General features: G+C 36.9%; 1 pseudogene; it reads left to right on the forward strand.

Annotated features, from left to right (window-relative positions):
* Positions 1-3533, forward strand: LOC148695617 (uncharacterized; annotated as a pseudogene).
* The last annotated feature ends 6510 nt before the right edge of the window (positions 3534-10043 follow it).

The following is a 10043-nucleotide window of genomic DNA, read 5'->3' on the forward strand; positions in this document are numbered from 1 at the left end:
ATGGCTTGCCCATCTAACCGTCGTTTTAATTTGAATGTTGTGAAAGATGCAGACATGTATCTTCAACCTTCATCATTTTTGAAAATGGCTTGCCCATCTAACCGTCGTTTTAATTTGAATGTTGTGAAAGATGCAGACATGTATCTTCAAGACAATATCTGGCGCCCATCTTTCTTATCCTCTAATGGTCCTCTTGCAGTTGGGGACTCTGTGATGAAGATTGATGTAACCACTATAATGGTACTTATGAATCTTCTCACTCCTAAGGGTAACATGATACTTTCAAAACACTCCGATGAATTGGTTGTTCAAGACTCTCTGGCTTTCAGTGTTTAGTGTGCGGGTTCTATATCCAATATGGGCGAACGCCTACTCACTTGAACTTGCCAAGTTGAATCATTGATAGTTGAGGTGGCAAGTCTTAGAAAAGAGATCAGAGGGCTCAAGCACGAAAATAGAGAGTTGCACATGCTTGCAAATAATTACTCAATGAGCATGAAAAGAAAGCTCGACCAGCTGCAAGAATCTGAAATTCAGATTAAAAGTGATCATGAGAGATTCGTGGCTAGATTCCGAAGGCAATTGGTGTTTTCCCCTTCTAGTGTTTTGCCAAGTATTGGGGCATCACATGATCAATCTTCAGTGCCTCCCCCTTCTGGGGTTTTGCCAAGTACTGAGGCTACACATGATCAACCTTTGTGAAGGCTCCCTCTGTTTGTTTTTGTAGTTGTAACTCATGTGTATGCATTTGTATGTAATTTCTCAAAGATATTAATATATAAGCTTCATTTCATTCCAATACAAATAAGTTGGTATTGTGTTTCACAGGAAATGCTTCATCTCATTTAATGTATTGTGCTAAATGTAATACAACATATACTTCACTAAGATGTGGTACTTCTGGACCAAATATCAATTTATCTTTATCCTCACAAAGATAAATGATCCTTCTTAGTGTCTAAATATTGGTTAATCATTTGGGTATTCAACTCATAATCTTTAATCCATATGGTTCTTTAATGTCATAAACATTATGGATAAGATTCGTGTTGGCATATTGTTCGATCTACAGATCAAGACAATATTCTTTTCGACACTTTATAATCTTTCTAGACTCTTTAGGAGTTCCAATCTAATATCATCAACTCTTGCAAGAGATTTAGTGTGTTGCAACAATATCACATTGAAAGTACTCATTAAGGCAATTTATACCATTCATTGGTATTGAGTACATAATTTATGTTTTACCCTTCCAGGGCTTACTTCAAGCAATTTGAATCCTTCATGGATTTTCTAAACTTCATGACACATTACCTTTTTAGAACTTATACAGAGCAATTTTCTTCCATGTATACTTGGAGGTATTTACTTATGGAGGTATGATGTGGGCGACTCATAACCCTTCATATATAATTCTCCATTCATATGAACTTGTTTACAGGAGTACAATTTCAGGTTTCAATTAGTAACCTTGTGTCATATCATGTGAGTGTATTTTACTGTATTACAAATTCCCATATGTAACCTCCTTGGTTCAACATCATTTGACTATTTGTATTATATACAAATATATAGGTCCATTTTTTTTCCACATTCTTACAAATTGTAATGGAATTGCCTTTCTTCATTTTTTGCCAATAATTTTTCCTTTTCATCGACAAAAAAAGAATGAGACTCAATATCAACACACCTCATTGATGAATTTAGTAGCTACTTGTAAAAACCAAAATTACCATTGGTTATCATTAATTTGTGATCCCATATTCTCATGTCCATGTGCATGCATAAAAGCTTTTCATTTCTTTAGATATCCATTGCCTCTTCAAGGGCATTACACTATCTTTTATGGGATAGTCATAGTTTAGAGAATGCGGATCATAACCTCTTCTTGAGGGTTATAGAGCTTGGATTTTAATCCCCACTTCAGGAAGTTGAGTCATTGGAACCAATACATCTATCATGCTTCATGCATGAGACATCAAAATTCCCATGTCCTCGGATTGTCTTTTCTGGGACGTGTATCTATGCGGCTACTGTCATGCTTCCGGCATGCAACAGTATTGCTTCGGGAATGCAATAGTTCAGTAGTGCAATATTCTTCTTCTTTTGAAGGACTGAATCTTTTTAGTCTAAGGGTCTGCCATACTTCAAGCGTGCAACATATAAATCATTTGCTGCCACATTATTTTGTCCAACAAGAACATCAATTCTTATAGGCATATTTGCAGAAAGTATATGTGATTTTATCACTTTCGTTGCATCATTAAATGCATTTGGCATTTGATTGTCACATCGTTTCATCATTCAATTATTCTCACTTCATTTTCACATTGATTGCTTCGTGAATCAAAATAAGACAAAATGGGTACATCCCACGACAATTCTCATTGTTCTTCTGGAACGGTATTTTCTTGTGTTTCTTTTAGAACAGTATTTTCTCGTCATTCTTCTGTAATGGTTTTTTCTCCCCCTAACGGCGGGAAAATTGTCTTATCAAAATGACAGTCCTCAAACCACGCGGTAAACATATCCTTAGTCAAGGGTTCAAAATATTGAATGATATAATTAATTCCTAGATTAGAGTTGGTTACAAACTCTTTAAAAACTGATGATAACTGTCTCCACGATAGGAAAAGCAGTTGTCATATAAGTGGTTTGATCCCCTCAAATCAATATTGTGCTATTATGATTGCTAGTCTTATTGAGAGCAATGAACACTAAAGGATTTCAGAGAAGGGAAAATCAAACACTAGTCAAAATCGTGATGTCTTCCACTGCAAGTAAGTCCCCTAATAGCTTCTCCAATTAGGGTTTACTGATATATACACGAAGTCTTGTAAACGTAGATTGAAATGCATTTGGGCATGCTAGAGTTTGGCATAGCTTTCAAGTTGCCTGAACCAACTACACTCAGTGAAGAAAACACACCATTGCAAAGGGATAGTTTTGCAAAGTGGGAAAAATCTAATCAAATGTCTATTCTCATAATGCAAAATGCCATGGAAGATTATATCAAATGAGAGATTTCAATTTGTGATTTGGCTAAGGATTACATGGCAAGGATCGAAAAGAAATTCAAGAGGTCTGACAAGGTTGAAACTGGAATGTATCTCTCAGAACTCATCAATGCCAAAAATAATGGAGTTGGAAGTGTCAGGGAACACCTGCTCAAGCTTGTTAACTTTTCCAACAAGCTTAATGCCATAGATATAGGAATAACAAATCAATTCTTAGTTCATATGGTATTGTTCTCACTGTTGAATGATTATGAGCAGATCAAAATGAGTTACAACTCTTAAAAGGAGATTTGGGATATTAATGAATTGATTACCATTTGCTGCCAAGAAGAGGAAAGGATGAAAAAAGCTAAGCATGATACTGTCAATCTTGTGCATGTTGGAAAAGGAAAGGGATAGATGCCTGCAAGCTACCACAGTTCCAACTACAAAGGCTCCAAGCCATTTGGATAGAAACCAGGTTCTTTTCCTCCAAAGAAAATTGTTAAACCTTTCAATGTTTCTATAAAAAAATGAAGGAACCTCCAATTCTAGTCTCAAAACGAATAAGTTCCATTTCAAGAAATGTCATCATTGACAACCCACTAAGCATTTAAGAAAGGATTATGCAGGTTTTAAGGCATGGATTTTCAGGAAAGGTAACAAAATCATCAATGTTTTTGTCACCGTCGAGTCTAATATGGTTTTTGTTCCTCATAATTCTTGGTGGTTTGACATTGGATGTTCTGTCCACATTACAAATTCTTTACAGGGATTTCAAAGCCTGAAGGAAACAAGTAAGGAAGTCTATAATGTTTATGTTGGAAATGGGAATAAAGTGGTGGTTGAATCCATTGGTCGTGTTATGTTGAGATTGTCTACTGGCTATGTTTTAGTTTTAAAAATGTTCTCAAAAGATCAAAGCATCATATCATAAACCATCATATATCGTAAAGCGTAAAAAGCCATGGTTTGTAAATCTTTCGTAAATGTAAATTCAATAAGTTGTAAATAAATCATGAAATCATGCTTTTCGTGAATGCAATCTAGCATTTAATACAAAATCATGCAATTTAAGAAGGGGTCCACTCACAGATACTCCGTCATTGAAAAGCCGTTCAAACTAAAGAAGAAGAGGTCGCCACTAACAACGCACCTAAGCACATAAAATGACCAATTAGTAAAACCCTACTAAAATGACTTAATCTAGGAAAATGGAGCTCGGATTTGGAATCAGAGCGTCGAAATACCCTAAGAGGGGTCTTGGGCAAATTTCGTAAAAAGTCAACAATCAACAAAAAAAAATCAATCAAGACGTTAATCTGGTCAACTACGTTAAAACTTTGAAATTTCACTAAACGAATGTCAAAAGTGGACTTAGAGCATTGAAATTAGTCTAGGAAGGTTCCCGAGAAAATTTCGTTAAAGTTAACTTAGGGAATATTCCATCTGAATCGGGTTAACGGGTTGGTCAACTGGTCAGCTTAGGCCATCTCCAACCGAAGGGTCCAGAGGGCCGAAAATAGCCCGAAAATCGTCTTCAACTGAGGGCTAGGCCAGAGGGCTCTGGAATATGAGAGGGCCCCACGGAATCAGAAAGGGCTAGAGGGCTGGAGGGCTGGCTGCTAGGGCTAGGCCAGAGGGCTCTGAAATATGAGAGGGCCCCACGGAATAGGAAAGGGCTAGAGGGCTGGAGGGCTGGCCAAAAATACTGGGAATCATGTCGGTTATAACCGATAGGAATTTTTAAAAATAATTTTGAAACCAACAGCTAGCTGATGTCAGTTAGCCGTTGCTAGCTGGCACCAGTTACCGTTGAAACCAAAAAAAAAAAAATTCTATTTTTTTTCCTATAAATACCTAAACCATTCCTCACAAAATTTTCACCATTCCTACCATTTCAATTCTCATATTTTCGTTCATCTTTCAAAAATCTATCCTTCAATTTTTTTAATAATTTTGAAATGGCCTCTTCTACAGTGAAAGGTAGGGTTTGGACCCGAAAAGAAGATGAAGCTCTTTGCAAGGCTTATAGATGGGTGTCGGAAGATAGTGTAGGGGGGGAATTGTCAAACAAATGACGGTGTTTGGACTCGTGTGTCCAAAAAATACTTAGAGTTCTATGAAGGCACCACTCCAGTGAATATTCGAAACCACGAGAGTTGTTCTTCAAGATGGAAGAAACATCTTCAGCCAAGTTTGAACAAATGGCATCAAGCATTGTTAGCAGCCGCAAATAGACATGAAAGCGGTGTTAATTACTACGACGAAGTAAGTGTTTTCACAATTTATTTTAAATATTTAATTATATTACATTTAATTTCATAAATTAATTTCCTTTAATTTTTTTCTAGGTACGCCAAGCGGAGGAATTGTATATGGAGAGCAGCTCGAAACCCTTTCAGTTTCACAGTTGTTGGGAAATTTGTAAAGGGTGGGTGTTATTTAAAGATCCACCAAAGAGAGCTCCTACACCAATGTTCGAAACTGCATCCTCAGTTGTAGATATGGATGAAGATGGATCTCCAACCATTCAAGAAAAATGGGTTGAAAATCCACCTTCGGGTGAAGGTTCCATACCTAGGGCTATAGGACGAAACAAGGCACGAAGGTTGAAGGAAAAGGGCAAGGCAAATGATAATTACGCCGCTCAACATGAAGTGGCAGCCTCATTGTGATTATTTGCGGAGCAAAATGCCCTTGAGGCCGAAGAAATGAAGCATAGGCATGAAGAACGGGCAAAACAAATACAAGAAGAGATGGATGATAAGAATATGGAAATGAACACTTCGAATTACACTCCAATGAGTAAGGCCTATTTTGATAGGAAAAAAAAAGAAATTATGAGCTGACGGCAGTTGTTTACCTCTGACTATACTCCTACGATGGCGGATGATGAAGATGATGTTGATTATGGAGATTAAATTTAAGTTGTTTTAGTTTTTAAATTTAAGTTAATGTTGTTTTCGAATTTAATTTGTAGTTTTTAAATTTAATTTGTCGTTTTTAAATTTTAGTTGTAATTTTTAAATTTAAGTTGTTTTTTTTTAAATTGAAGTTGTTGTAGTTTTTAAATTTAAATAATAAATTATGTTTGGCCCTTTGGTCCTCGGTTGGAGACGGGTTTTTGTGGTAGGGCTAAAACGAGCCCTCTGGCCCTCGGTTGGAGACGGAGGCAAATATGGCCTTGTATTGTTCATTAAAATATTAATATCTTGGAGAATCTTGGAGGGCCAGAAGGCTAAAACGAGTCCTCTAGCCAGCCATCGGTTGAAGATGGCCTTAACGGGTTGGTCAACGGGCCAAGGGTCTGTCAATGGTTCAACAGGTCGCATCAACAGGTTAGATCCGAGTCAGATCCGGTTTCTGGGTTGTCGGGTTGGGTTGACCCGATATTTGTCGCCTGTTTTCGCGAAGAAGAAAACCGAAATTTTGTAAGCTCCTTTCATCCTCAAATCTCATCTAAAAATAGCAATCCAATATACCAAATTGAAGCCCTAGGAACAAGGAAGAATGTTATACCTATCCCAAGGCCAATCGTGGCTGGAGTTGGCCAAAAAATGGCCTGCAACTCGAAAACTAGGTTCGTTACTCTCGTTGTTTTTGTGCAATTTCGTCATTCAAAATACATAATATAGGTCAGAATTAAACCACAAGGACGAAAATGAAGGGATTTCAAGTATCGCGAGGTTTACCCTAACTGGGAAGACGAGAAATCTCACCAGAGTTCTTTCTTCGCATTGTAGCTTGGTGCTTTGTGCCTCTTTGTTCGAGTTTTGAGGATGCAGTAGATGGTCGGGGAATGGTGGTTGGTGACATGATTTTCTGCCATGGAAAAATGGCGATGGTTGTGTAGTTTTTTTTTTTCGATTTACAAGGGAGGGAGAGAGTCTGAAGAAAAGAGAGAGCTAAGAGAAAAGGGAGAAGAGTCCCGAGAGGGGAAGAAAAGAGGCCCACAAATCGTGGTGGTTTGTGGTGCTCGCCGGAGAGGATGGCTAGCAAGTGGTCCAGTATGCGTGTGGGTGTGCTCGGGGGAGGAGAGAATGACGGATGGAGATGAGAGAGAGAGAGAGAGCTGAGGGAAGAGATGAGAGAGAATGAGAGTTTGAGTGGGATACGGGTCCCACATGGCACACAAAACAAGCCATAAAAGACAACATAAAATATCTCCTAATGTGAAATTATCAATTTACCCTCGACGTTTCGAAATTCGTAAAATATGGAATGGGTCGTTAGATAACAGTTGTTTGGCCTCATGTGGATCTAAAGTACCAATAAATGTTATTAGTTTTAAAAAATCTTTAACCCAGAAAGATGGAAGTTCCCATCAGGCTACCACTCAAATTCGGAAGAAACCAAATTAGGTTTTGGTGTGTGGTTGAAGTTGTTGAAATAGGGCTTTGGCTTGAAGATTCGTTGATGGGTGTGTTATCCATACACCCGTTTTTATTTTTCACACACTCTTTATTAATTTCTGCCCTTTGATCTTCTTCAATTCATCCGATCTGACTGCCGAAAATTAAAAGGGTGTGTGAGAAATAAAAAATGATGTGTGGATATCATACCCCTTGGTTTATTGCACGAGTTCATCTATATGGGCGATAGGATTATTTATATCATTTTGAGAAACTTGCAACAGTAGAGTCTGGGTTGCAAACTCGCAAGAGTTCTTATTTGGGTGGTATTTTGGCAGTTCCATTCAGATGATGTTTGTGGAAATATTATAAATCTTTTATAGTGAATTATAAATATTATTTGTCCATGTCAGTTAGTAAAAAGTAAGGAAGATTATACAAACTAATTTATCATTTTAAGAAACTAATTTATCCTGCGGAAATTGCAAAAGTGTGTTAGACCAATTATATTATATTAAGGAGGAGGAGCATCAGGGACGGAGACAAAGATTTGAATGAATATGGGCATCCTCCAATAATAAACTGCGGCGGTTATGCCTCACCACCGGCTCCATTCGTAGCTCCAAAAGAGGTAGGCACCGGTTGCCTTCGGAATCTTGCCTCAGACAATTGGTGATCGTTATCAATCTGACTTTTAGATTCTTGCAATTAGTCAAGCTTCCTTCTCATGGATGTTGAGTAATTTGCCGCAAGTCTATGCAACTCCTTATTTTCCTGTTTGAATCCTCTTATTTCCTCTTTAAGAATTGTCACCACAGTAATTAGTGACTTCACCTCACAAGTTCAGGCAAGCAGACACTAGCTCCTTTTTTATAACCCCTCCAAGATTTTCACTTCGTTCACTTCACTCTCTCCAAAAACCTGCCACTCCTTCCTCCATTTTGCCCAAAATAGATAACCCACTTTAATTAAATTAATTGTTAATTTAATTGTCATCGCGTATGGGTCATTAGGGATGCAAAAAGCTAGACTTAGTTGAGTTGTCTATCAAATTTTTTTTTTTATAATTATAGTTTAATCAGGGCTGGTTGGAATGCAAAACCAAACAAAGTTTTTGCAGAGGACCGATACACTGAGTGGGGGCATCCACCCCCCATGCCTATACTAGTCTAGCTCTATTCTTTAGAGGAGAATGCTAGCAACCTATATCCTTCTTATTCAGCAATGTTACACGATGATTTAAAATGTCAATTTTCTAAATCACTCCTTAAATATTACTTCTGAACAAATAACTAAAATTGAAGTTGATTGGAAAATATCTAATATGGAAGTTGATTAGAAAATTGCTATATTGATGATTAAAGAACGAGCAATAATGGAGACACTGTCTATTTAGACGATATTTGTGAACCATATGATTGACAGCTGACTATACCTTCAAAATGTTGCATCGTCGAATCATGAAAGCTCTCTCACAGCCGGAACAAAAGATCTCTCACATTTGTTGAATTTGATTGGAGCTCTGACAATTAAGCAATTTGAAATATTCCATAAAATAATTACTTAAACATGAAGTCCTCCGCGGTACACACATGTTGAATCCAACAGAACTTTTGTTTTTATTCAGAGAGGAGAGGTTAAAAATCAAAGTCATATTGTATTACAAGTCATATACCAAAAGAAAATAAGGACTATCTCCACTAATCTAATCAAAGAAGCAATTACATGTAATCTTCGCCTTCCCAAGGGCATAAAATTAATGTCCTTTTTCCTTTCATTAGTTGAAACAGAATGAACAGGATCTTCTCCGGATCCTCTTTGTGAGGATTTCAAGGATCCTTCAATCGTATTCGTTCATCGTACATCGTGCGATCATCAATCATTGTAAATTTTTTTTTTTTAAAATTGAATATAAACAGTACCTGACAAAAATTGGCCTTATAATGTACGATAAACAAACACGATTGGAGGATTTCTAGAGAATCCTTACCACTTGAGATCTTTTTCTTTCATTAGTTGACTTAGTAATTTTAAAGGTCAATCGAAAAAAAAAAATTAGAGGCCCCGTAAAATACAAAAACAAAATTCTAGCATTTATTCAGTGAACGATTTTTTTTTTTAAATAAATGATAGTATCTATACCAAAAAAATGGGATAGTGTTAGAAAAAAAAAAAAAAAAAAAAAGAGATGAGGGAGTAGACTAAGCATTACAATGAGTTTGCCATAATAATATGGTTCAAAATCGCTTTTGGCGAGAATCGAACCTAACGATTTGAGTCCATTAGTAATTCAAGTCAAGATGAATAAGAATAACTCAACATGAAAAATTAGCTAGAAAACTTTACAGACATGCACAAAACTACTTAGTGAGCTAATACAACGCTAATTATTTGCCCACTCCACAACGTTATCTCATGATTTAAATTGTTCATCTTGATGATGTTGTGAATTGAGGTCAAAAAAGTCATTAACATTGTATTAACTAACTCACCATGGTCACTTTTATATGCTTGGCTTTTGAAACCAGTACGCTCATTTGGTCATCAATGCCAAACTGAAGCTTGTGAAAAGGTTTTCGGGTGCAGATTCTAGTGAGTCGGGGACATCAACCAAGCATCACTTGAGCTGGAGAAAAATTAATTACTTTGAACCAATATCTTTGGGAACTGCATGCATTTTTTAAGGGAATTT

This window comes from Pyrus communis, chromosome 7 (genome assembly GCF_041283825.1).
Source record: "Pyrus communis isolate YQ-2024b chromosome 7, ASM4128382v1, whole genome shotgun sequence".
NCBI classification, from domain to species: domain Eukaryota; kingdom Viridiplantae; phylum Streptophyta; class Magnoliopsida; order Rosales; family Rosaceae; genus Pyrus; species Pyrus communis.